General features: G+C 39.5%; 1 long non-coding RNA gene across 1 annotated transcript in view; it reads left to right on the plus strand.

The window, feature by feature from the left end:
- Nucleotides 1-2,025: 2,025 nt before the first annotated feature.
- The window catches only part of LOC144304589 (uncharacterized), a 32,166-nt gene continuing 7,880 nt past the window's right edge, over nucleotides 2,026-26,311 (plus strand). Inside the window, exons 1-2 of the long non-coding RNA XR_013371529.1 lie at nucleotides 2,026-2,188; nucleotides 22,809-22,923. This is a non-coding gene — a long non-coding RNA (uncharacterized LOC144304589). The remainder of the gene's footprint in view (nucleotides 2,189-22,808; nucleotides 22,924-26,311) is intronic.

Here is a 26,311-nt window from a genome sequence, read left to right on the forward strand (position 1 = left end):
GTTTTTCTGCCCACGAAAGGCAGAGGAAAGCTGGTTTCGAGAAACCAGTTCTTTCCTTCCCAGCCCCAGATGGTTCACCTCCCCTGCCCTGGAGGACAGGAGGGGGGCAGAGTGGGTAACAGGCCGGTGATTGGAATGGGTAGTCCCAGCCATTTAGACCATTCGGAAGTTTAAAAAGTATTGCTTCAGAAAATCATGATAGTTCAAAAAAAAAAAAAAAGAAAAAAAGAAAATTATGACATTTCACTATAGTTTTGTCTAAATTCTCCTTCTCTTGCCAAAATAATCGGTGTTGGTTGGTCATTTTCTGGTTGTGAGACGTACCACATAGATGTGAAGATTGCTCAGATGAAAACCAGGGTTTTCCAGGGCAGCAGATGTTGGCATTTCTCGTGCACGATTCCTTCTAGCCCGACCTATATCTCAGGGCATCTCGGTCATTGGGGTGCCGAAGTGCCCTTTCCTCTCTCACCTGGAGGCCCTCCTCCCCCAAAACCAGCACGTGGCACATCTGGGCAGCCCTCCTGGCCAGGACTTAGCACAGTGAACCAGGAGCTGGGGCACAAGAGTCGCTTTTCATGTGTGACCCTCCAATGTTGGACATTTCCGTCTTAGGCTAAAGGCATAATGATAATAATAATAATAATAATAATAATAATAAGGCACTTAATTTAGGTTAACAGAGCATTATATAACCAGAAAAATTTTTACAGCTTTATATGCATAGTAAATAGTCGGTCCAGGAAAAAAAAAAAAAAGACTTCTAGGTTTATTATTTAGATTAAAAAAATAAACACTTCAAATTCTTTTTATTTTTTATTTTATTATTTTTTAGATTTTATTTATTTTATGAGAGACACACAGAGAGAGGCAGAGACACAGGCAGAGGGAGAAGCAGGCTCCCTGCAGGGAGCCTGCCCGGGACTCAATGGGACTCGATGCTCGATGCCTCGTTGGGGATCAGGCCCTGAGCCCAAGGCAGATGCTCAACCGCAGAGTAGCAGAGTCACTCAGGCGTCCCTCAAATTCTTTGATGATGCTTCTTTTCTTTTCTTCCTTCCTTCCTTCCTTGATTTTATTTATTTATTCATGAGAAACACACACACACAGACCCAGGCCGAGCGAGAAGCAGGCTCCATGCAGGGAGCCCGATGTGGGACTTGATCCCGGGACTCCAGGATCACACCCTGGGCCGAAGGCAGATGCTCAACGGCCGAGCCACCCAGGGATTCCTGTCTCTCTTCTTTTCTTTTCTTTCTCTCTTTCTTTCCTTCTTTCTTTCTTGCTTGCTTTCTTTTGCTCGTTCTTTCTTCTTTCTCTTTCTCTTCCTTCTCTTCTTTCTCTCTGTCTCTCCCCTTCTCTCTCTCCCTTTCTCTCTCTGTATCTTCTTTCTTTCTCTTTTTCTCTCTTTCTCTCTCTCCCTTTCTCTCTTTGTCTCCTTCTCTTTCTCTCTCTCCACCTTTTCTTTCTCTCCTTTCTCTCTCCTCTCTCCGTCTCTTCTTTCTTTCTCCTGTTCTCTCTTCTTTCTGTCTCTTCTTTCTCTCTCTGTCTCTCTCCCTTCTTTCTCTCTGTCTCTCTCCTTTTCTCTCTCTCTGTCTCCTTTCTCTCTCCCTTTGTCTCCTTCTCTCTCTCTCCCTCCCTCCCTCTGTCTGTCTCCCTCTCTCCTTCTGTGTCTCTCTCTCCTTCTCCGACAGTGCGGAGGCCAAGAGCCGGCTTCCCTCCGTCCCCCGCCGAGCCGGGAGCCCCGCGCATCCCTCGAGCTCTGGCGCCGGCTGGTGGCGGGAGAGGGAAGCCGCGCGCTCGCCCCGCTCGGCGGCCCCCGCCCCCCGCCCCCCGCCCCCCGGCCCCCGACCTCCCCGGCCCCCGCCCCCCGGCCCCCCGACCTCCCCGACCTCCCCGACCTCCCCGACCTCCGGCCCCCCGGCCCCCGGTGCCCCGCCCCCCCCGATCCCCCCCGGCCCCCGGCGCCCCGTCGGGGCGGCCTCGCGCCCAGAGGAGCTGCAGGCGGTGGCGGGCGCCCTGGTGGAGCCGCGCGCACGTTGCTGCCGGGACCGCCGCGGCGATGGAGCAGCTGCATCTGTCGAGGCCGCTTAGTCCTTTTCCGTCGGTGGAGACGCTGGGACACGGGCCTGGGACACGTGGGCGCCCAGGGCCTCGTCGCAGCCGCAGCGCCCGAGACGCACAGGTGGTAAGTGAACGCCTCCCGTTGTGGTCACGGGGCACAGCTCGCCCGGGAGCGCCCCCGCCCGCGCCCCCGCCCCTCCAAGGGGAACGACTCGCAAATGGTTAATAAAACAGAGACCTCTTCACACGGTATTTGCAGCTGCTACATTATGAAAAAAATATTTGCAAATTTCAGGCCAAAGACGCTTTGTTGGGGATATGAAGTAAATTTAAGCTTGGAGGCCAATCTATCCTCGGGTTGCAATAGGTTATAAGGATTCGCAGGAAAACTGCAAACATACAGTAGGTACTTCAAGAACAAAGAATCTTTGGCAGGCCATTTTTCTCATTTAATTAAGCTATAACTGATCTTACTAGGGCTATGGAGGGACTTCAGATGCTAATAAATAAAACCCGAAGCTGGGCCATTTCTTTCATTAAATAGCAGGAGTGTTTATAACTCTATTACTTATTGCTAAAATCAATTATTAGTACTAATATTCGATGTGGAATTTATAATGAAAACAAGCTGAAGCTTGTAAAGAACTTTTAAATAATGTCATTTGTTAATGAGCACAGGCTGTTATATGCAACTGATGAATCACTAGATTCTACACCTGAAACTGATAATACACTATGTTAACTAAATTGAATTTATTTATTTAAAAAAAATTTTTTTTAAGATTTTATTTATTTATTCATGACAGACATGGAGTGAGAGGCAGAGACACAGGCAGAGGGAAAAGCAGGCTCCATGCAAGGAGCTGGACGCAGGACTCGACCCTGGGCCTCCAGAATCACGCCCTGGGCGGGAGGCAGATGCTCAACCACTGAAACACCTAGGCGTCCAACAAAATTGAATTTATTTATTTATTTATTTATTTATTTATTTATTTATTTATTTATTTAGATTTTATTTATTTATTCATGAGATACACACAGAGAGAGATAGAGGCAGAGATACAGGCAGAGGGAGAAGCAGGCTCCATGCAGGGTCTCCAGGATCAGGCTCTGGGCTAAAGGCGGCGCTAAACCACTGAGCCACCCAGGCTGCCCTAAATTAAATTTAAATAAAGAATTTGTTATTAAAAGAAATGCCATTTGTAGATCTATCTCAGTTCTGGAGAATAAGGATAATCTGAACCAAAATTTCTTGTAATGATATTTTTAGAAGGCAGATCTAATTTAAGAGGAGGTTTTGGGAATGAATTATCATGACAGTCTTACCTGGCAGCCTAAAATGTTACTCTGCTGTTGGGGAAACACATTTAAAATTTTCTCTATGGGAGACCTCAGATGGTAAAATAGCTAGCTGGTCATGGTGCTGCTGTGTGAGATTTACGTAAACTAGAACTTTGAGCTTACTTTGCACTTTTGCTAAAAGCTGCATATTTTTTCTTAAAAATTCATCTAACCTTCTTATCAACCAAGTTAAAGTGTAGACATATTCTCTTTGGTTTTAAGTATCCTGTAACTTTCGGTGTATAATAAAGCCCTAGCTAAAAATCTTGAAATCTTTAGTTTATCTGGTCTCCTCGGAGTCTCTTTTATATCTCTTTGTGATGGAAGCTGAGCTTATCTAAATGATTTTGAGTTTTAAGAAGTATTATTATTATTATTTTTCTTGGAAAAAATTAATTTTAAGAAGGCTCTTTCAATGACGGTAGATTAATTGAAACTGAAGTGAATGATGGAGTGGAATTGTTATAGAATATTGAGAATTAGGGGCACCTGGGTGGCTCAGTGGTTGAGCATCTGCCTTCAGCTCAGGGCGTGATCCTGGGGTCCTGGGATCAAGTCCCACATCAGGCTCCCTGGAAGGAGCCTGCTTCTCCCTCTGCCTATGTCTCTGCCTCTCTCTGTGTGTCTCTCATGAATAAATAAATAAAATCTTAAAAAAAAAAAAGGAATTTTGAGAATTACAGCAGGATAAAATAATTTATGCTGTTTTAAAAAGTTTTGTAGTATTAACTATTTTATTATTTTAAAAGATTTTATTTATTTATTCATGAGAGACAGAGAGAGAGAGAGAGAGAGAGGCAGAGACATACGCAGAGGGAGAAGCAGGCTCCACGCAGGGAGCCCAACATGGGACTTGATCCCTGGTCTCCAGGATCAGGCCCTGGGCCAAAGGCAGTGCTAAACCGCTGAGCCACCAGAGCTGCCCTATTTATTTTAAATGCTGAGTTTGTGATTAGTTCTATCTTTGAAACTGTAATGGTCGCCTTAAAATATTTTGATGCCTACTATAATCCTTATGTAATTTCCCATATGCTGCCGCGTAAATGCTTTGAAATGTCATTCCATCATATTTGAAATTTACTCGTAAAGATTTTAAGATTTATCATTCGCGTTTAATTTCTTATTACTTTTTTGATATTGTAAAGTTAGAAATTAACTGTACATTGCAAAATGAACACAGTTGAAGGAAGGAAGGAAGGAAAATGTACCTGAGTGTGTGTGTGTGTGTGTGTGTGTGTGTATTTTTTTCCTCTTTGGAGATTTCTCTGATGACTTTGAAATAGTGATAGCAAATAAGCGGGTCACTCAATTTGGATTCTTCTTTCATTTGAAACAGTCTATAAAATTTTTGCAAAAGAAACAAACATGGGCTATCATTTTTACTCATGGGCGTCCCTGAATGTGACAGCATTAAAAAAGAAAGCTATAAATACAGTCACACATTCCGATGTTCACATTTGAAAAGACAAGGCATACCTGAAATGCATATATACACATAATCAGATATTGGTTTGGCCTCCAGATTACACGGTTCCTAAATTGCACAGTCTTCCCTCACAGAGCGATACTGGAGCCCACCACAGACCTCCTCATTAGGAGACTCTGGCACAGTATGAGAAAGGGACACATCTGCCAGCAAAGTGCTACAGATGGTTCCCCTCATTAGCCTCCAGAACTCCAAGCAACCATCACGGAGGAGGCCGGGGATCTCACTTGGACAAGATGTTAGGCTAGCCTCCTGTTCAATGTCATTAGGACTTCTCCACAATAATCCCCTTAGTGTACCCTGTTGGGCTTGGGCTGGTTTCCATTTTGCACTGGCAAAGAGTCGTGACGGTGGCACCATGTCCCACTTGCCAAGGGGCATGGTATGATTTTCAAATTTGAAAAAGTTCCCTAGGAAGTTCATACTCCTAAACTTCTTTATCTAAATGCAGTGGCAGGACATTCTCGATGCTTTCCAGAAGCTCATTAGTCTAGCTCTTGGAGTTGCAGGCAATGCTCACCTTCATGTACGTGCTGACTTATTACGCTAAAGGCCTTGACGATCTCATTTCTCCTTTCCCTCTCGACCTACTGATTTATTGATATAATGGCATTTTAATTTTGTTTTGTTTACCCTTTGTTTATGAATCAGCCTTAAAATCAGGGCACCAAGCCCTGGCAACCGGAAATGTTAGTTAAGTTTAGCAGTAGAAACAGCAGGGGGAGCCCATTACTGTTTTATGCTTTGCAGTTTCTCTGACTGGGTGATTATTATAATAATAATTATAGTTGTTGTTTTACATTTATAACAAAGATGTTTACAATCTATGTACATTTATAACAGATGTTTAGAATTCAGATCATCACCACGTGCTAGACTATTATAATTTCAAGTCGCAGAGGGTCAATTTTTATTCTTTAGTTATATGAAATTATGATCCCATTAAGAATAATTGATAGGTAACAATTTGGCAGCAAGAATTTTCTTCCCTGTCTTTTAACCCAGGGAAAATCTTTTTTTTTTTTTTAAGATTTTATTTTATTTATTTATTTGACAGAGAGAGAGAGAGAGAGAGAGAGAGATAGCGAGTGCACAAGCAGGGGGAGCAGTAGGCAGAGGGAGAGGGAGAAGCAGGCTCCCTATTGAGCAGCGAGCCCCATGCAGGGCTCCATCCCAGGGCCCTGGGATCATGAGCTGAGCTTGGGGCAGGTGCTTAACCAACTGAGCCATCCAGATGCCCCTAACCCAGGGAAAATCTTATTCTGAATTTTTTCAGAAAATGAAATCAGCCAAAATCCCTATATAGTTTCTTGTGGCTGTTCTTTGACATTTATAACATTCCCCCCCCCCCCGAAATAAAGTGTAAAAGTTAAAATATACCAACTGATGTATTCTTGAGACTGTGATAGTGAGGGGAAGTCCCATCACAATCACTTGGTGTTCTAATATGACTCAGACTTAATTTTCAATTTTGAAGTTAATAAAATGCAAAAGCCCAGTGGCCTTTAATATTGTTTTCTTATTCTTGATGAGATCCTTGGGTCAGTAGGTTTTCTGTACCATAAAATAATAGAATATCTGAATGACTTTTTGCTCACTAAATAAGCCATTGTAATGTCTTTAGGCATACATTTTATACATTGTAGCCCATTCTAGATTATTCTGCTCTATTGGAGGGGAAGAAACTCTAGAGTGGTACTCAAATACCTGCATTGGTGATTTTGTCCATAATATCAGAAAAGCCACTTCACAGTATGATGTTTCATTGTGATGTCAAAAAGGGTTTTATAAATTTAAACAATTTCTATTGAATAATTTTTGAATTTCTTAAGAAATAGCTTAAAACCAAGCATCAACTGTTCATTGTCAGGGACACTGAATGTTGGTACAACACATGCAATTTTTTAAAAATTAAGAGAATTTTTTTTTTGTCAAAAGACTTTAAGACTTAACATTCTTTGATGGATCAACAATTCTGGGGATCCACCTTTCTGGTTCCCTCCATGCTGAAATTTCAAAAAGAGCAGTCTCAGAGTGACCAGAAAAGTTTCAGAGGGGTAGCATTTGAGTAGAACCTCGAAGGTGGGGAAGAATTTTATGGGGCTGAGGGTGGGGCTGTAGTGTGTAGTTGTGGTGAGAGGGAAAGACCCTTAGGCAGAAGCACTTATGACGCTTAGGTCATAAGCAAAGGATCACAGTTGGAAAGGGTCACAGATCAGGGCATAGGAACCTTGGCTACCTACAAGGAGTGGGACACTATCATGAAGTTTTGATATGCAGCTTAGCAGTTAGATCTTTATTCTGGAGGCAGAGGGAGCCAGGGAGGGTTTCAGAAGGTTTAGAGGGTTTAGAATAATATTCCAGAGAGACTGATTTGGTGACAGGAAACAGGGTTCATGAAGATTTAATCAAATTGATTTAGCATCAGCATTAGAAACCAAAATAAAGAAGTTATAGTTTAAAGTTGATCTTTGGGGTGCCTGAGTGGCTCAGTCTGCCTTCAGCTCTGGTCATCACCTCAGGGTCCTGGGATCAAGCCCTGAGTTGGGCTCCTTGCTTAGAGGGGAGTCTGCTTCTCCCTCTCCCTCTGCCCCTACCCCTGCTTATGCTCACACACTGTCTCTCAAATAAATAAATAAAATACTTTTTTTAAAAAAAATTTATTTATTTATTCATGAGAGACACAGAGAGAGACAGAGACATAGGCAGAGGGAGAAGCAGGCTCTCCCAGGGATCTGGGACTCTGGGATCATAACCTGAGCCGAAGGCAGACCCTCAGCCACTGAGCTACCCAGGTGCCCCAATAAATAAAATCTCGTAAAAAAGTAAAGTTGCTGTTCACATAATTTTAGAATATGCTTTACAGTTTTTTTTTTAAATCATCTTCCTTGGTTATCATACTCAATGCTAAAATCCAGGAGAACAAGTCCACGTAGAGCTGTGTGTGGATATTTTCTTTCCATGAATATTAATAATAACATCTTGCATTTGGGAACAGATTTTATTATTCTAAATATCAACATATTGTTTTGTTCTTTCATCAACCTGGTAAAGCTAATGGATGCTTGCATAAAAATAACAGGTGTTACAAGCCCATCTCTTTGCTCCTATGTCTTTTTGTAAATGTAGATTGAGAGATTAGACTGAAGCTATGGCTGTGTCAGTTTCTCCGTGAAGAGTTGAAAATATTATTCTATGGTTATTTGTGTTTGTTTTTTTTTAAGATTTATTTATGTAAGAGAGAGAGAGAGAGAGAGAGAATGAGCAGGGGGAAGGGCAAAGGGAGAGGGACAAGCAGACTCTCCACTGAGCAGGACCCTGAGATCATGACCTGAGTAGAAATCAAGAGTTGGACACTTAACCGACTGAGCCACCCAGCCATCCCTCTATGGCTATTTATTTCAAACAAGCTTTGAATTTCATGTTGTGGGTGTCTTACACTGTGGTACTATTGTTGTTTTAATTATATACTCACAGCAAGCACTTTTTGGAGGGAAATAGAGTATCATCCAGTTATAGGTTAAGTGTTGTTTGGTATATCTTTTTTTCTGAAAAAATTTACATATATACTATGTTAATATTGATACTAAAACTTTTACTTGATCCAGAAGAGAAAAGGTACAGTAACATGAAACAAGCAAAAGGGAGTCCTAATTATAGACAGAGAAGAGATTTTTAAAGTTTTTGTAAAATATAATATTTTTAAAAAAATTTGAAGAAAATACAATTTACATCAATACATTTAAAAGCCATATACTATACTTTTAAAAAAATACCACAATGGGGGTGCCTGGGTGGCTCATGGTTGAGCATCTGTCTTTGGCTCAGGTTGTGATCCTGGGGTCTGGGGATGGAGTCCCACATTAGGTTTCCCTCAGGGAGCCTTCTTCTCCCTCCGCCTGTGTCTCTGCCTCTCTCTCTCTCTGTGTGTGTCTCTCATTAATAAATAAATAAAATCTAAAAACAAAAACAAAAACAAAAAACCAACCCAGAATATATTGGCAAGGGAGCCTGTAAGACAATCATTTTTTCTAAAGTACCTGACACAAAGTGGGAACTTAGATGAGATTGGGCCTGTTCAGGGTGGTACCAGGATCCCTGCAACACATCATTTGTGGCTTATGTGGCCGTAATTATCAACTTTGACTTCTATGTCAATGCTTGGTTCCGTCTAACTTTATAAAAATATATTGAGCTCTTTAGACCCTGTGTTTGGCATTATCACAATTTTTGCTTGGCTCAGACAGGGCAGGTTGATTATCATTAAAGTGTTATTTATTTCTATTTTATTAAGCCCCTTTTACATTCATGTTACAGGTTAATTTATACTTTTATTTCATGCACTACTTGGCTTTACTGATTAATATGCCCCATGGCATTCAATAAAGTCAGGCAGTGGAGGAAATAAGAGTGGTATTAATTTCTAACATTGCTATAAATTTGCCTTAATAAAACTAGCTCAATACCACTGCAGAAGTAATACAATGGATGCTTCCAAATTGTTAACAAAGATGCAACTAAACAATTTTCTTTCCTGAATTTAACATCCCCCAATTGCCTTTTCTTTCAAGTGTTGAAATGAAACCTGACATAATTTTTCCCTCTTTAAAAGGTAATATGATAGTTGGCATAATACAACAGCACACAGCCCTGCATTTGACTTTATTCCAACACCGTACTTAGACTTAAGGTTACAAACGATGCAAATTAACTCAGGCCCACAGGCCCTTGGGGGTAGGGAGTGGGAATAACTGTGTTCATGTAAGGATTTTTGTAAAGATTAAAATTATCTAAAAAAAATTTATGTCTCCAGCCTCAGTTATTTGTCCTTCTTTGTGTATTAATGTTCAGGCCCAACAGTAAATATTATTACTGTGAAATCTGATAACATGAAGGGGATAGTGAAAAATCTTTGTGCTGGAATTATTTTTTTGTCAGTTAACCCACCACTCCCACCTGAACCGTGTAATTAAATAAGGTTAGAATTAGGATTTATAGGAATTTATTAAGACAGGACACACTACCACGCACTGATTTGGGGGGTCACAAAATTCTGATGATAAAGAATGTACTCTGCTGTTAAGTAGCCAAATTCATATATTAAAAGACAACACATTCTATCCTTTTCATTTATTAGATTGTAGGGAGGCTGGCCCAAAAAATTGCAAAATCAGAAATTTGCCCTGATTTCCATGGTTCTGAAAGAATTAGTACACTTTATTCATTCTGAAATTCCACCTTTTCTCGCCTTTCAATAATTTAAGTTCTAGCATTTATGGATTGGAAAGAAAATTGATTTTTTAAAAAGCAGCAAACAACATTAAGAAATTCTCCTTTGCGTAAAAGTGTCAGGTAATGTGTTCATTCAACAGATAGACATTTATTGATTAGCCTCTGTGCCAGGCACTAATCTTATCCTGGGAACAGAACTGCGAGATAATTATGGTCTCTGTCTCCTTAGAATATACAGACTTGCTCTTTTATTTACTTTAATAAAATGTGGTGAAGTTTCACACGTTGATAAGGAAGATACTTGAGGACAGAAAAAAATGCTTATTTGGGGTCTGTTTGTCTTTTGAATGGCTGAGGAACTTCTAGATTGCTTAAAGTCCCCTTCAAATCATACCAAAGTAATAGGCATCTTTGCTCATAAAACAGTTCAAGAAACAGTGGAAGAGTGAGTCATCTGACATCGATGCTGTGCTCAGGAGCATATTTCTTGGCTTTTACTAAATCAACCTAATGGAGTGATTCCCATCCCTCCACCCCCAACTCCAATGAATCCAAGTCTATTAGCAAGACAGATCTGATCTTACTGTGTTTTCCCTTGTTCATCTTTTGGTTAAAATCAACTCTCAGGTAATTCACATTAAAAAGATGCATCTTAAAAAAAAAAAAGATGCATCTTTTCATGTTCCTATTTTTATGCAACTTCTAGCTTTATGCAAAAAACAACAACAACAACAAAAAATCCCCTCTTGGCTGTTTCTATTACCAAGCCCAAACTGATTCTCTTTGCTCATAAAAATGAGACTTGAAGAATAAGTATTTCTTTTTTTTCTATTTATTATTATCATTTAAAGATTTGATTTACTTATTTTGAGGTAGAGAGAGAGGGAGAGAGCAAGCAAGAGAGAGCACAAATGGGTGGGAGGGGCAGAGGGAGAGGAAGAAGCAGACTCCCTGCTGAGCAGGGATCCTGATGAGGGGCTTGATCCCAGGACCCAGATCAGGACCCCAGCCGAAGGCAGACGCTTAACTGAGCCACCCAGGTGCCCCAAGAATGAGTATTTCTGAATCACTCCTCAAACCAGTTTTTAGTAAAAAGTTATTTTCAAGAGAATAATCTAGCTCTTGGATCCTGAGAAAGTTTTAGCAAGTAAAGAACGGTTTGTTTCCGGGAACCAATGTATATCCAGACCCTGGAAAATAAGGAGCTTGCATTGGGTTACCAATCCTCCTGTAACCTTTACTCACAAACATGCTGACTCAATGAACTGCCTCAATCCACCGAGAAAGTCCCATCCTAGTGTCTGCTGGCTCCAGAAAATCTGGTTGTTAGCTATTTCAGAAAAACTGTTTGGAAAATTGGCCCGAACTTATTAATTTTGATGTGTTTTGATGGATTTTATGAAGTGGACAGACAATCTAGTTCATTGTATTTCAGGATGGATTTAATAATGCCATTGATTGACCAGTAGCTGGTCAACACACAAAGGGATTTACACGCACACTCCTAGCTATTAGGCTAAATTAAAGCTAAAGTTTTGCCTAATAATCAAATGGAGAAATCTTATTTAGGTAAGAATAAGAAAATCTGACCTGTTGGTAAAATGAGTTAGCCAGAGGGGTACCTGGGTGGCTCAAGTCAATTAAAGTGTCTGACTCTTGGGTTTGGCTCAGGTCATATCTCAGGGTTGTGGGATTGAGACCCCTGTCGGGCTCCACACTCAGTATGGAGTCTGCTTGTCCCTGCTCTGCTCCTCCACCACCTAAAATAAATAAATAAATACAATCTTAAAAACATGAGGTAGGCAGTGAATTGAAACAGAATGTAAGGTATGTGTTTTTAGCTAATAGGAAATTGAAATTTACTGTTTGCAATGACTTTAAACCCATGTATAATTACATTTCTTGAAATCCCCACCCCCCCAAACCCATCTAGTCCAAAGTAATAGTAAATAAAATACAAATTAAATAATGCACCAAATGCTTTCATCTTAAATTCCTATCCTATAAGTAAAGCTAAAAACCTTAGGAGTCTCTAAAAATGTATTTTAATAAGTCATTCTTTGCCAAGCTTTCTGGGGGAATAATGCTGAACAGAATGAACCAACTGCAAAAATACGATAGTTTTGCAAATATTGGTGTAAAAATATATGTATAAAGCAAAGAGAACTTATTTGATTGGTGAGAACTAGACAATATTGTTGCAACTTTAAATTTTTTATGGCCTCAACTTAAATCTTTAGTTAATCACGTGATCAGAACGCAACAAAATATATGCGAATGTGAAGCAAAGGGTGTCAAGATTTCCCCCTCTGTATTTATTTTTTAAATGACTGTTCAAGAATTAGTACCCTTTGAGGATAAGGGTATTATTTTCTTTTTTGAAGGGAAACATTGTACTCTATAGTATGACTGGTACTGTCTTTTGTGCCATTATTAATACATTTCCTGTTTAAGGAAATGACTTTTTTTTAACATGATATTTAAACTTCAAAATAAGTGCTATTGACTTTTAAAATGTCTTATCTTACCAATGTCATTCTGGGCATGAAGAATAAAGTATGGGAAATGCTTGTCATAATAATCCTATTGTCATGAGATTCTTCTTTTTGAATAAAGTGGCTCACAATTGGTTTTCCTTTTTGGGGGGCAATTGGGAGAGAGAAAGTAAGTTTCAGAGATAAAGCAAACAGACTCTTCCCTTTTAGAGTAATGATTTTTAAATACAAGTATATAATATCCCTGTAATATAAATAAAGATCGGGAATAAATTCCAGAGGTCTTGTCTTCATATTTCCAAAAGCCGTGCTAGTCTCCTCATACAGTTGTAGCTAATGAATTTTTGTTTCCCTTCATTTTAATTTTTTCGTTCTTAATTGCATTCTTCAAAACCATCACTTAAAACTTAACCAGATTTGAATTGCAATATTAAGCACAGAAAATAGCAATTGCAAAGGTTAAGTTTGTGGTATTGGATTTTTCATGTTATGTACTTAAAGCATATTTCACCAGAATAACATATATGATTAATGTGTATTTAATAAATGATGTAGATTCCATTGTGAAAATTCTAGCATTTACTGAGTGGAATCTGTTTATTTTTCATTTAACTACCAGAGTTCACATTTTTTTTCAGTTATAAAATAAGCAAGGTATTAATACTGTTTATATATATGTACATATATATATAAATAAGCATACATTTTATTTTATATATAAGGTTTTATTATATATGTATAATACAAGCACACGTTTTAGGGTTTTTCATTTGATATACATATATGTATATAATATCTTTCTTGTTATTAAGGCTTTTATCTTAAGACCAATGTGACCCTCAGTTTTGAAAAGTACAGGGAGCACTTCAATGAATGATTAAGTCTGCAAAGTGCACAAGTGTCTTAATTGTGCATTAATAATAATAGATAATACTTACTGCATACTTATTTGTATTAGGCAATGTGCATAAGTGCTTTGTGTACATTTGTTCCTTTAGCCTCACAAGAAAGCCAGGGGGGTAGATTTTTTTACCCTTATTTTAGAGTGAAAACCAAACTTGGGATTGAATGACTTATTTAAAGTCTACAGCTAGTTACTGGTCGAGCCAGGATTTTAACCTATGGCTATCCGTTTACACCCACAGTACGTGGAACAAGATCAAATAGCTTTAATTTACTTGTAAGTTTACTCGTAAAGTTTTTGATTAGTTAAATATCAGGTGGAAAATATAGTAATTATGACAAGACCAAGAAATATTAAAAGACAGAGTCTAAGGAACAAGGATATGACACATTTACTTTCTTCCCTTGTAGAAAGAGATTACAGTAGAAGAGATGACAATGCAGTCCTGTCACACTATGAAGTGAGCAATGATTATTCGCACAATTCATTAATTCACTTAAGCAGGATTTTGTTGGTCACTGTGATGCGTGGTGGTACAAAGGTAAGAACAATGTCCACCTTTGAGGAGTGTACAGCCTAAAGAGGATATAGACCATCACACAAATAGTGCAGTCCTTAAGAATGATCAGGAGTTGTGCTGATGACAAAAGGTATGTGATGGTGGAAAGGAGACTTGTCTTGAGTTTCAAAGATTTATAAGTGAGGCAGATGATATGGTGAAGGGTGAGGAGGGAGGGTGAGGTCTTCCAGGTGGAGAGAACAGGGGGAGTAAAGGCAAGAAAGTGCAAGGGAGTTTGGGTGGGTTAGCATAGCAATAGATGATCCTGAAGATGGACAGACAGACCAGATTCTCCAGAGCTAAGGTTCATAGAAGTTCATATAAAGGCTCTAGGGAAGAGGTGGATAGATTTACTCGTTAGGATAAACACTCTGGCTAAAGTGCAGGGAAAGGATTGGGGAGGGGTCACAATGGAGAAGACCAGGTAGGAGGCTGCTGGAAGACAAGGGCCTGACAAGTGGTAGAGATTTGATGAGAAGAGGACAGCTCAGGAACAGTGTCCTGATGTTGAGAAAAATGTTTGTTGGGTTCCAAGAAGGTCCCTGGTGACTCTTACTAGAGCAGTCTCAAAGCTGTTGGGGTTGAGGAGTGAGGGGTTGATGAGTGGAAAGGAAATATAGTGAGTGCAGTCTCTGAGTTTTCTCCTTTTCTACTCCCTGTGGTGATTTCCCCGTCTACCCCCAATCTCTGAGAAAGAAGGAAAAAAAAAAAAACACTTACTGGGCAATTAATGAAAACCAGTACATTGTGGGAGCTTCAAAATGACCCTGTGATGGAGGCCCTCCCATGATCTTTGTTTCATAGGTGGAGAGTGTGCAGGGTCTGAAAGGCTTATACACCAGCCCAGGGCCCACAGTTGGCCAGTAGCCGGCCTCTAGTTCAAATCCAGATCTGTCTGCTTCTTGAGCTCACAATGCAACCACTGCCTTCTTCTAGAATTTAGTCTTCATGCCGGCTCTTCTTTCCTCTCCTTGCCAATCTGCATAAATGATGCATAAAGCTTAATGTGTTCTTTTTCCTGATGCATCTTTGGAATGATCATAAGATGTGCTTATTTTACATTTTTTATTGTGAAATATAACATAGAAATAGAAAAGTGAACGTAGCATGACTGTAGAGTTTGAGGAAGAGTCACCAGACCTCCAGAAATGGTCTTCCTTCCTATTTTTCCCTTTCCTCTCAGAGGCAGCCACTCATCCAGTTTCAGTGGCATTATTACCTTACGGTTTCTCCATAGTGTCCCAATCTGAATTATGCATCCCTAAACAATAGTGTAGTGTTGCCTTTTTGGGCACTTTATGGGGGTGGAATTATTCTGTCTTGCTTCTTTTGCCCAAAATTATATTTTGTGTTGGGGGTCCTGGCTGGCTCAGTCGGTAGAGCATGTGACTCTTGATCTTGGGGTAGTGAGTTTGAGCCCCATATTGGGGGAAGAATTTACTTAAAAAATAAAACAGACTTTAAAAAATATGTTGATAAAAATGACGTTTTGTGTTGCGTGTGTGTGGCATTAGTGCAATCATTTTCAATGCTGAGTATTTCGTTGTATGAATTAGCATGTTATTTATCTGTTTTATTGTCTAGGGACATGTAGGTTATTTCCAGTTTTGAGTAATTATGACCAGTGTTGTCCCTTTTTTGGTTAAGCCAAAGGCAAGATGCTCTAAGAACTCAATTTTAAATATCTTTAAATATTTTAGGAGATTAGGAGCTCTTTCTAATTTTCTTGAAATGAAACCCCATAGGTGGCTCCTGTGGGGTTCCTGATTTGCTGACTCATGAGGCCAAGCCTGAGGACTGTGAGGAGCATTTCTAAATTAGAATGTTTGAAGAGGTCAGGTGAACTGAAAAAACAAAGAAAGAGTTATTACCAGATCCCCCCATTTCCCCTAGCTTTTCCACTTCATTGTTGCAATCTTAGCTAAATGCAGTCAGCTTGCATATTTTCCTACATCAGTCCTTTGATCAGCAAAGTAATTTCTTTTCCTTCCTCTGTACAAGTCTTTTAATTATAGTAAGCTCATTCTTTGAAGAACAAACATGGTAAAAAATATGAACAACTTGAATAATTTTAGCAGCTACCTAAAAGAACTGGTTTTACATGGGATGAAATGATAACTATTTAGTTTGTGTAACACGAATCATTGAAATATAATGCAACCAGTAATAAGATAAGCGCGTATCATATATTTAATAACGACATAGAAGGTAGAGTGTAGCCCAGTGGTTTTGAGTACAGGCTCTGGAGACAAACTGAAATCAGGTTCCTGCTCCATCTCTCGCTACCCATGTCAGCTGGGTGAATTTCTTAACCTTTCAGACTTGGCTTTCCTGAACCACACGCACGATAAGGATGGTAGTAGTACTTATTTCATAAGGCTATTGTGAGCGTCTGATAAGAAAATTATGAGTACTTAACAGGGCCTGCTTTAGTAAGGCTCAATAAATGTTACTTATTTCCAATAACCCAACCAAAAGGGTAAAATAACCAGAGTATTTATTAATAGATCTATTTATTTATTTATTTTTATTAATAGATCTTAACAGAGATCTTATGTATCTTATGTCATAGCTACATATTCAACATTTAAGAAGCTCCTGGACTGTGGTAGATGCTGTAGGTCATACAGATCACAGGAAATCACAGACAAGTGGCAACATTAAATGAGACATGTTTGGATGTCGTACACCTGAAGCTAATATAACCTTGTATGTTAATTATATTTCAATAAAAATTAAAAAAAGCACAGCATAGGGATTACAGTAAATAATACTGTAATAACAAGGTGAGAGATGGTGACTGCACTTCCCGTGGTGAGCACCGTGTGATGTATAGAATTGTTGAATCACTGTGTTGCACACCTGAAGCTAATATAACATCGTATGGCAATTGTACTTCAATAACAAGAATAAAGACATGACGGGTAACCTTAAAGTAAGAAGTGATCACCGATCATCAGGGGTATAGCTTTCCAGGAGCTGTATTTTGAATTTGATCTTATACCGAGTAATAGACATCACTTGGCCAAGAAGAAACTTGAAGTCCTTTCATCCAGAAGATATGCGTGTGCCAAGAACATCTCTTTTGGGAGATGTCAGGAATAGATGGGGTTGGGGTGATGAAGGGAGCAGTAGCTGGTGGGGTATGGAGCAGTAGCTGGTGGGGTATTTTTGTCAGCAGCATCTTTTAGACACATATATTTATTAGATGGTAGGGAAAAAAATAAGGATTTCGGTTCCATTCGGATTGCCTTACTGAATCATAACCCCTTAAAGTAAAATGAAAGCAGTCGTACAGTATCCAGTTTGGCACATTATAGGAAAGAAAAAAATGGTAAAAAAAAATTCAGCAAAATAACCTTTTCATGTTTTCCTCCTCATAATACATAACGAAGCACATTTGACATTTCAAAGACTTAAAGCTCATACTTGAACAAGCGGTGGTGAAATTCCTGCAAGAGTTATTTGAGCTAATATATATATATATATAATATTACAAATGTATATATATGTATTTTTCCTTCTTTTCCTTTGCTTTTATTAGATAAGCCTCCTTCCCCACTGCTTCCATTGTCGTTTGAGTATTTTATTTATTTTATTATTTTATATTATTTTATTTTAATTATTTTTGTTTTAATTATTTTTATTTTTATTATTATTTTTTTTATGATCACGCTCTCAGGATTGCTCCCAGGACGTCGCACGACCCCGGTTCCCCTGGATGCCGCGCGCCCAGACCCAGGGGAGCCACTAGATGGCGCGCAGACCTGCCGCGGGCCCGGGAGCAGGGCTGCGGGGCCCCAGCCGAGCCGCGCGCAGCCGCTTCCCGCGCTCTGCTCCGGGGCTGGGAGCTGCTGCCCCTCGCGCTGCTGCAGAGACGGCATCGCCCAGGGGCGACCGCGGGGCTGGTGCGGAGCCCGAGAGCCCCGCAGCCTGGCCGCCGGAGGCGCGGACAGACAGACAGGCAGACAGACAGGCAGGCAGGCAGGCAGGCAGTTCCCCGCTGCGGCTCGCAGCCTGCTCGCGGGCGCTGTGCGTGCTGGCAACTCAGCAGCCACGCAGAAGCTGCCCCTAAATGCAGAATATCAGTGTAGGCGGCAACACCGCTATCCGTAGGGAAGGGGGGAAAGGGACAAGAAGGAGGACGAGACCAAGGGGGAGCTTGGTGTCAGCCCTGGGGCGTGCACAGGAGCCGCGCTCGCTCGGGGGCTCCGCCGGGCGCACAGTCTGCGGGACGGGGAGCGCTGTGTCTATCGAGCGGCGCTGGCAGGTGCCTTCACTTCCCAGGTGAAATGCTGCAGGCTCTGTGAGATTACGTTGAGCTTGTTCATATTCGCCTAGAAAGGGCCACACCTCTTCTTTCCAGTCCGGGGTAGCGGGTAATGACTCCGGCAAGGTCTCCCTGCCTCCTTCAAGTTTACGCAGGGCGGTGGGGGCGGGGGGGGGGCCCATTTCTCATCATCGGGCCCAAGCTGCCGATCAGCAACATTGAGCCCTATTCTGGAGCTTGTCACATCAGTGTTGCTTCTTAGGTGATTAAAAAGGAGCAGGGCAGCCCGGGTGGCGCCGCGGTTAAGCGCCGCCTTCAGCCCAGGGCCCGATCCTGGGGACCCTGGATCGAGTCCCGCGTCGGGCTCCCTGCGTGGAGCCTGCTTCTCCCTCTGCCTGGGTCTCTGCCTCTCTCTCTCTGTGTCTCTCATGAATAAATAAATAAAATCTTAAAAAAAAAAATAGAAAGGAGCAGTGGAATCTTGAAGAAAACATCTGACAAAGGGTAATGGGAACACAGTAATGGATGAAAAATCCGTGATGGGTTAGGCTCCACCAGCCAGGAAGGCCCTCTCTGCTAAGTACACGTGTGCACTTCAGCTCAAGGGCAGAAATGAGTCTTCTTCTGAGGCTCTTAAAAACACCTGGCCTGCTCTGGCCCTACAAACTCAGGTTTATTTGAGGCTTCCCAAGGTGATTATACTCAGGAGGAGGGTGGTTTTTTGGTTTTTGTGTGTGTGTGTGTTTTGTTTTTTGTTTTTTTTCCCCCTGCAGTTAGTTTAGGAACTCAGCACCAGTCAAATGCTCAGGCAGCTGCTACTTGTCAGGTGAAAGGGTGTGGAGCTTCTTTAATTTAAAAAAAAAAAAAAAATTGCAGGTTCATTTTAATTTGAGTCAAAATAGATTTTGTTATTTTTAAAGTTCTCATTTCCTTTGCTCATACTCACCCAACTAGAATTCATTCCATTCCCATCTTCTGCTGTCATGATAATGGGAGGGTTCAATAGAAAATTCTTAAAATCTCCCCAGGGTTATAATTTTAGTACAGGGCTATACAGTAGTTCAAATAAACGTTCTTAGGAAAAATGTAATATGGGGTGTGTGGAAATTGTGTAGTAGTCAGCAGAACTATTTTTAAAAAAATAGCTTTTCTTAATAACGTTGGTTAGGCTAGAAGTAGATGCGTGGGCTTTATATTCCATTCTGGAAAGTATTTTGCCTGGCGTTCATGGGTTTGCTTATTGTTTTGAGGGGAGTGGGAATTGATATGCAATGTAACCCAGAAGTAGAGTCCTTTTTTCAAAGCGAGGACATTTATTTTTCTTCATTAAAATATGGTATTTCGATATGTAACTAAGAAAAAAATGATTTCTGGTCCATTACTAGTAAAGAATCTGGAAGTGACAAAAAGGATGGCTGGAAACCAGACGACGGTTAACCATATAAATCTCTAGAAGTAATATACTTTTCACCTCTGGGTGCCACTGTTCAACTGCTTCTTGTTTTTTATGACTGTTTGAAAGCTGGATGCTTCCTGTAGATGTATTCTTAAAAGAATCTGTTAAAGAGACATTTCCTCTATCTCTAGTTGTCTGCTAAATAACTTTTCGGCACATGGATGTAAATTCAGCATGGTTGTGATTTGCCATTTTAATTACCAAATGATGACCAAATAACATTGAAGATTGTTTATATGGGCAATTGGCCAGGTTAAAAGCCTGATTTCATCTCCTGTGGAAATAAATCTTATACTTACCTTTTGGTAGGCATTTAACCAGAAAAAGCCATTAAGACACAAGGGAGTTTTAGCTTAAATTTGTTGCCATCTGTAGACGTGATTTTAGTTCTGCACAAATATTTCCATAGAAATCAATTTTATAAAGGGAAATAATGGGTAGGCATTGGGGGAAATTAATCAATTAAAATATAATTTTAACAATCTAACATTGTTACCTGAGATATTATTTTTGCACTTAATTTTAAAGCTCAACTGCTTCAGTGTCTCCATTAAAAGAACTCTACAAAATATATTTCTTTATATTTTCGGAAGACTTAATTTTCAGGCATGATTATTTTATTTTATTTTTTTTTTATTTAAAAAAATTTTTTTAAAAGCATGATTATTTTAATAACTAAAGATAAGAACCATATTTGTAATTTTGCAAAATGTACAAGTAATCTTTTCTTTTTACGAACCAGGCAATGAGTTAGTATTCTGTACCAAGAAACAAATGTACATGTTTGGTTGGTTTTTAAATCTCTAATTATTTATTTTAAACTTGGGGTTCATCTGAAATGCCAGAAGAAGGGGTTATAATGCCAAAGTTAATCTTGTTTTGTCATATACAAAGTAGTTAATCTAAAAATTATTGATTGATATTCTCCCTCTTTTAACTCTTTTAGGACTCAATATTTAAAGCAAAACTAATTTATCTAGGTGTTCTACGGCACAAAATTAATTCTACTGGGACTGGGCCAGGCCAAGCCTCATTATGGAACCGTTCCTCTTGCTGAACTAGCCTAAGCCTGATCCTTACTAGAATACTTTTTTGAAATTATTCACAACACAGGACTTAACCCTTGAGATGCTATGGAATTGATCTTCAATATTACACTTATTTGACAGCATCAGGGATACATTAAAATGAGAGTATGTTTTATCCCTTCTTGGTGCTGAGACTGGAACTTTTAAATTAGGCAACTGTATTTGAATAGATTGGAGGGATTTTAGTTTTGTGATTCATATACCAGAGTTGAAGTATTCATTAAAAAATCTTTACCCCTCCTCCTGTCTGTGTCACCGTAAGTGTATTGCTGACCTGTCTTTTTTCATTTGCATGTAAGTGGTACGTTTATCTCTTTGTCTAGGTGGCCAAATAGTTTAAGATCACCCAGATGTTTAACTGACTTTCTTTGCTCAAATGTCTGGTCAAATCAATTGGTTATTTTGATGTTTTTGTACATACATAGAGCCCAAGAGTATAAACTGTTAAGTATCTGTTATTTGTTGTAGGTATTGAAAGGAGTTCAGCATCATATACATTTTTCGTGTGTGTGTGTGTGTGTGTGTGTGGTTTTCCTTTAATTTATGTGCAAGTATTATTGGGGGGGATGGATATTTTATGTGTCAAAATTTTTATTTAAAAAAATTTTTTATGTTGACTTTCTGCTTGTTGTGTAGCAGTTTGTGAGGATTTTCCAGTGGAAAATCCTCTTGCATTTTAAGTTTCTCTGCTCAGTGGGGGCCTCTCACCAAATTTTTTTCATGGTTTTCCTTACTCAATTTGCCTCATTTTCCATTAGAATGTTACTAATTTGGTACTATATGTGTGTGTGTGTATACACATATATATTATGTATATATATTTATATATTTATTTGTGGCTAGGAAGAAGTATTTATTTGGTAATAGTAATTTTGTGCCCAGTCTACCAGTGGGGTCTCCCACAGAGAATCATATCGGGGTAAACTTGAGTGTGGTTAGATGTTTTTCTGAAGGAAAAGCAATAGTTTGGTCTTTAGGAGGTTGCTTGATCTGTGTGCTAATAACTGCACCCCCCTCCCCAGAATGGATAGATTTCCATTAGATTAGTAAATTGACATGGTTCCTCAGTGTCACATAGACACACCAACAGAAGGTGTTGCGGTTAGGTTGTGAGGCCTAATTCATCAGCTTAAACTCATTTTATCTGAAATGCAATAAGAATTGCTAAGTTTCCCTAATGTAAAAATAGCCTAAGTCAGTTATTCTAGGCTATGATTAAACACTAAAGAACAGGATTAATAAGTAAACATTTAGGGAATTCAGTGGTGCTTGATAAGGAAACCCCATTGGTTTACATAAAATTAAATTGTAAAAGTCACCTATATAGGTCCTATTGTTTAAAATAAAGTAGGTTTTTTTTTTTTTTTAAAAAAGCTTTGTAAAAACATAGACTGGCCAGTGAATTTAATTTCTCCATAAAAGAGTAGTTTTAATAGAAACTGTTGCCTTGTGAAACTGAAATCTCCATCTGTAATGTGCTTCTGTTATAAATCCATTATAAAAGGATTTAAACTGCATAGACTCCCCCCTCCTCCCTTATATTTCTCGATAGCTGAGATGCATTAAGAAAGAATAAGGCTCTGAGCTTTGTGGAAATTTAATAAACATGAATTTTTTTTATTAACAATTTAAATATGACCTCCAAATAGATGCAGGCCTATTTGAGTCCGAATCGGTTCACAATACGTAACAGGGTCCAGGAAACTTTGGCAAGGTTTGATGGTGCTCCACAAGAAAGTGTGCTGAAAACAAAAAAGAAAAAGAAAGTGTGCTGAGAGCTTGGCAGGGGATGTTTGACCATTTCTTTCTCCCCCTGCATCTTCCCCCTGTACTCCCTGTCAGCAGTGAAAGAACCCCCCCACCCCCCAAAAAAGAACGCCCACTCACCAGTTTCAATTTATTTTTTATTTCAGTTGGAAAATCCCCACTGAATGAATCAAAAAAAAAAAATTAAACGTATCCTGGGAACATGCCGTTCAGGGTTTTGGAATGGGAACTTCAAACGAAGTTGGTAAAGGAGTCAAATGCGTAAGTGGAAACTTTGAGGAAACTGGCAGTGGGAGACTGGAAATCAGGCATCATTTACGTTTTACTCCACCCCCCTTGGCATATGTGAGTACAAAGCAGGGAGCTTGGCAGGGCTGTGAGTCAGAATCCTCCTCTCAGGAACTGAGCAGAGAGAGATTCCCAGCATCTGTTTCCTCCACTATCACCCAGAGGATACCGGTGGTAAATCACAGGGAATAAAAATAGCCTTGGAAGTCTAGTTCCAAACAAATGCTACACATGGTTGGCTATGTGGTCGTGGCGTGGAGCCTCTTCTCCCCAAATTCCTCATTAGCTAATTCGCAGACAAATTATTATTTTCACATTCCTGAGTTCTATTGCTTAAGTTGTTCATCAAAATGTTGAGCAAAATCTTGACATTTTGATCGATCTGAATTGAACTATTACCTAAATTACATGGTGTTTGGTATAAAAATCTGAACCATGTAGTTATAGGAAGGTTGGTCTGTAATCAATAATCCCAGGTGTTAAAGCTTTGCCTCAGACACAAGAAACATGTATTTCTGAAATAGAAACACTGCCGCACGCTTCTTACACTAATGCCAACTGCCAGTAGACTCATGGGCTCTCTCTGCATTTTGGTTGCAGGAAATTTTATGGCGAGCCTCTTATAATTGAACACAACTTAAGATCCTTGAAGGCTATATTTCACATATAAAGAAATATTTCTTAGGTCTGGCTGGAATTGTTGTAATTTGATATTAAGTTATAGCTTCAGATTTTCAACAAAAACAGCAGCTTTAATGAGATTAGCAAGTGGTGAAAAGTTCAAAGCGTTTAATGGAATTGATCTACTAAATTAGCATTGACAATTTTTAGTGGCTATCTTAAATATACATTATTATCATGAAAGAATTAGTCCAATTAGGCCTTTACATTTGGAAGATGCCCAATCTGACCTTGTTCTACTCAATGTGAAAACTGAGAGGGTCTCTGGGCTTATTTAAATTGGGTGCTAAATCAGTAGGTTTGGGGGACCCTTTCATTGCTATTTGGAAAGGAAAAGAAACCCAAAGCTTCTTCATGGTGACAAATGGCTTATTAGAACAGTTATGTATTGCAAATAAAAACACTGGCCAAAGAATAGCATAATATAATATTCAATAAATACATCAGATGAGTTAACAAGAATTGGGTTGTTTTCTCACGATTTCTCACCACAACCATATATTACTGTGTATAGTGGATACATTAGGTACAAAGGTCATGCATTTGGAAGCTGAAATAGTTATATTCAGCATCAGGTTTTATTGAGAACATTCTGAATTAAAAAATGAGCAGCTAATTTTTATTTTTTTATTTTTTATTTATTTATTTTTTTTGAGCAGCTAATTTTTAAAACATAGAAAGATCTGCAAATATACATGAAGAGATAAGTATGGGATTTTTCCAGATATCTACTTCCTATATATCCACATGTGATATAAATATATTTTATATTCTCCTGATATGGGCTTCTATGATGCAGTCAACATAAAATATCATAAAAATAAAATTGTTTTGTATTTTTATGCAAAGCTTCTGATGATGTCTGATTATTCATATTTATCATGAAATTGTGAGGCTCTAGCTCTGGAAGGGGCTTGCTTTTGAGAGGTCAGCTCCTTAATTCATCAGGTCTCACATATAAACCTTCATCACTGGAGCTGAGGAGCCAGCTCTTTTGTGAGAGCATTTAGTAAGATGTATTTCAATTTTGTCATTGTTGCTGTTGTTGTTAGTCTTTGTTACAATATATAGTGGTTTATTTACCTAATCTGGGCTTCTCACTCTTCCTTTTTGGGAGATTTTTAGTAGAAAAAGGTGTCTCCTTTATGTCAGATTTCTTCAGAATTTCAGCATTGTAACTCATACACTCTGGCTTTCTCTGACATAAATTGAAGAATCCTGTTCTGTAAACTGATAATCCTATTCTCATTTACTGACCTCCCAGCATTTCTGTTTTTTCTTTTTTTAAAGATTTTCTTTATTTATTCGTGAGAGACAGAGAGAGGCAGAGACACAGGCAGAGGGAGAAGCAGGCTCCATGCAGGGAGCCCGATGGGGGACTTGATCCCAGGACTTGGGGACCACGCCCTGAGCCAAAGGCAGATGCTCAACCGCTGAGCCGCCCAGGCATCCCCCTCCCAGCATTTCTAAGTTCTCTCCTGAATGGTCAGAAAATTGCTCTTTAAATATAGAGCTCCAAGAAGGAGCTTAGTGCTTTATTCGGGGATCTTGAGGAAGATGGGAGGATGATCTCACTTGTCCTTAAGGATTTATTGAAAGGCTCTCCTTGTCAGGCTCTGCTAGGTGCTGGGAATACAGCAAAGAGAAAAAGGGAAAGCAAGACTTGCCAACAAATGATAACAAGGGGGTGGTGGTAAATGCTCACATGGGCGTGTACCACGTGCCTTTGTATGTGGCAGCCCTGATTCCCTATCCATGTCAGAACACTGTCCTAACTGCTGGCGCAATGGCTATTGGTAAGGCAGCTTTCCACCCAAACCATTTCTAATTCTTTATCTCCCACAATCGAGGTGTGTTTGGGGCACATTTTGCTTACCAAGTTTAATTCTGGATTTTGTCCCTGGTTATTTATACTGTTTCATCTTAACCTGTTGTTTGCCCATCCGGACACCCTTTTTGGCATCTCTTTGTTGTTCAGTTTGATGTTCACACTATTTGTGATCTTCTAAATTCCGGTGCTTTAGCTGCTGCTTCCCAGTCGGGCTGTAGTTAGCTGGTGAGGAGTTGTCTGCTCCTGTTTCTATTTTCCCCATGTCTTATAGGACAGGATCTAAAGCCTTCCTAAAGCCAAGCTAGGTTTTCATCAATTTAAGTTATGTGATTTACCTTCTTTCCTGTGTAAGAAGATGACTATATATTACCAAGACACAACCTGTTCTTTGTGAAGTCCTGTTGATTATTCGTGATCATATAATCACAAACACACTTACGAGTTCTGGTTATTTTGGTCCTTTTTTCAGTATGTAGGCATCTACTTAGTTTTCTGAAAGTCACACCTGAGTAGAGATGATATTTTTGTACCACTCATTCAAAGTTGTCAGAGGGAAAAAGTCAGAGCCCGTATATCAGCAAAGATGGCAAGTCCCATATCCTGGTCATAATCTATCACATGTCAGCATTAGTTCCTTCATAATCTGTGCTAATGATGGTATGATGCAAGCTTTTATTTGGTCACCCTGGGCAAGGTTTCCTCTTTTGTCGATTGCAATACATCCTTTCAGTTTGTTGTGATGAAACAGGACATGATAGATAGCAAAATGATTATGAAAAAAACCCACCTGTAATTCCCTATCTAGAAATGACTATTTTAACATTTTGGGATATGAGGTATATGTGTTAA

Source organism: Canis aureus, chromosome 34 (assembly GCF_053574225.1).
Source record: "Canis aureus isolate CA01 chromosome 34, VMU_Caureus_v.1.0, whole genome shotgun sequence".
Lineage (NCBI taxonomy): Eukaryota > Metazoa > Chordata > Mammalia > Carnivora > Canidae > Canis > Canis aureus.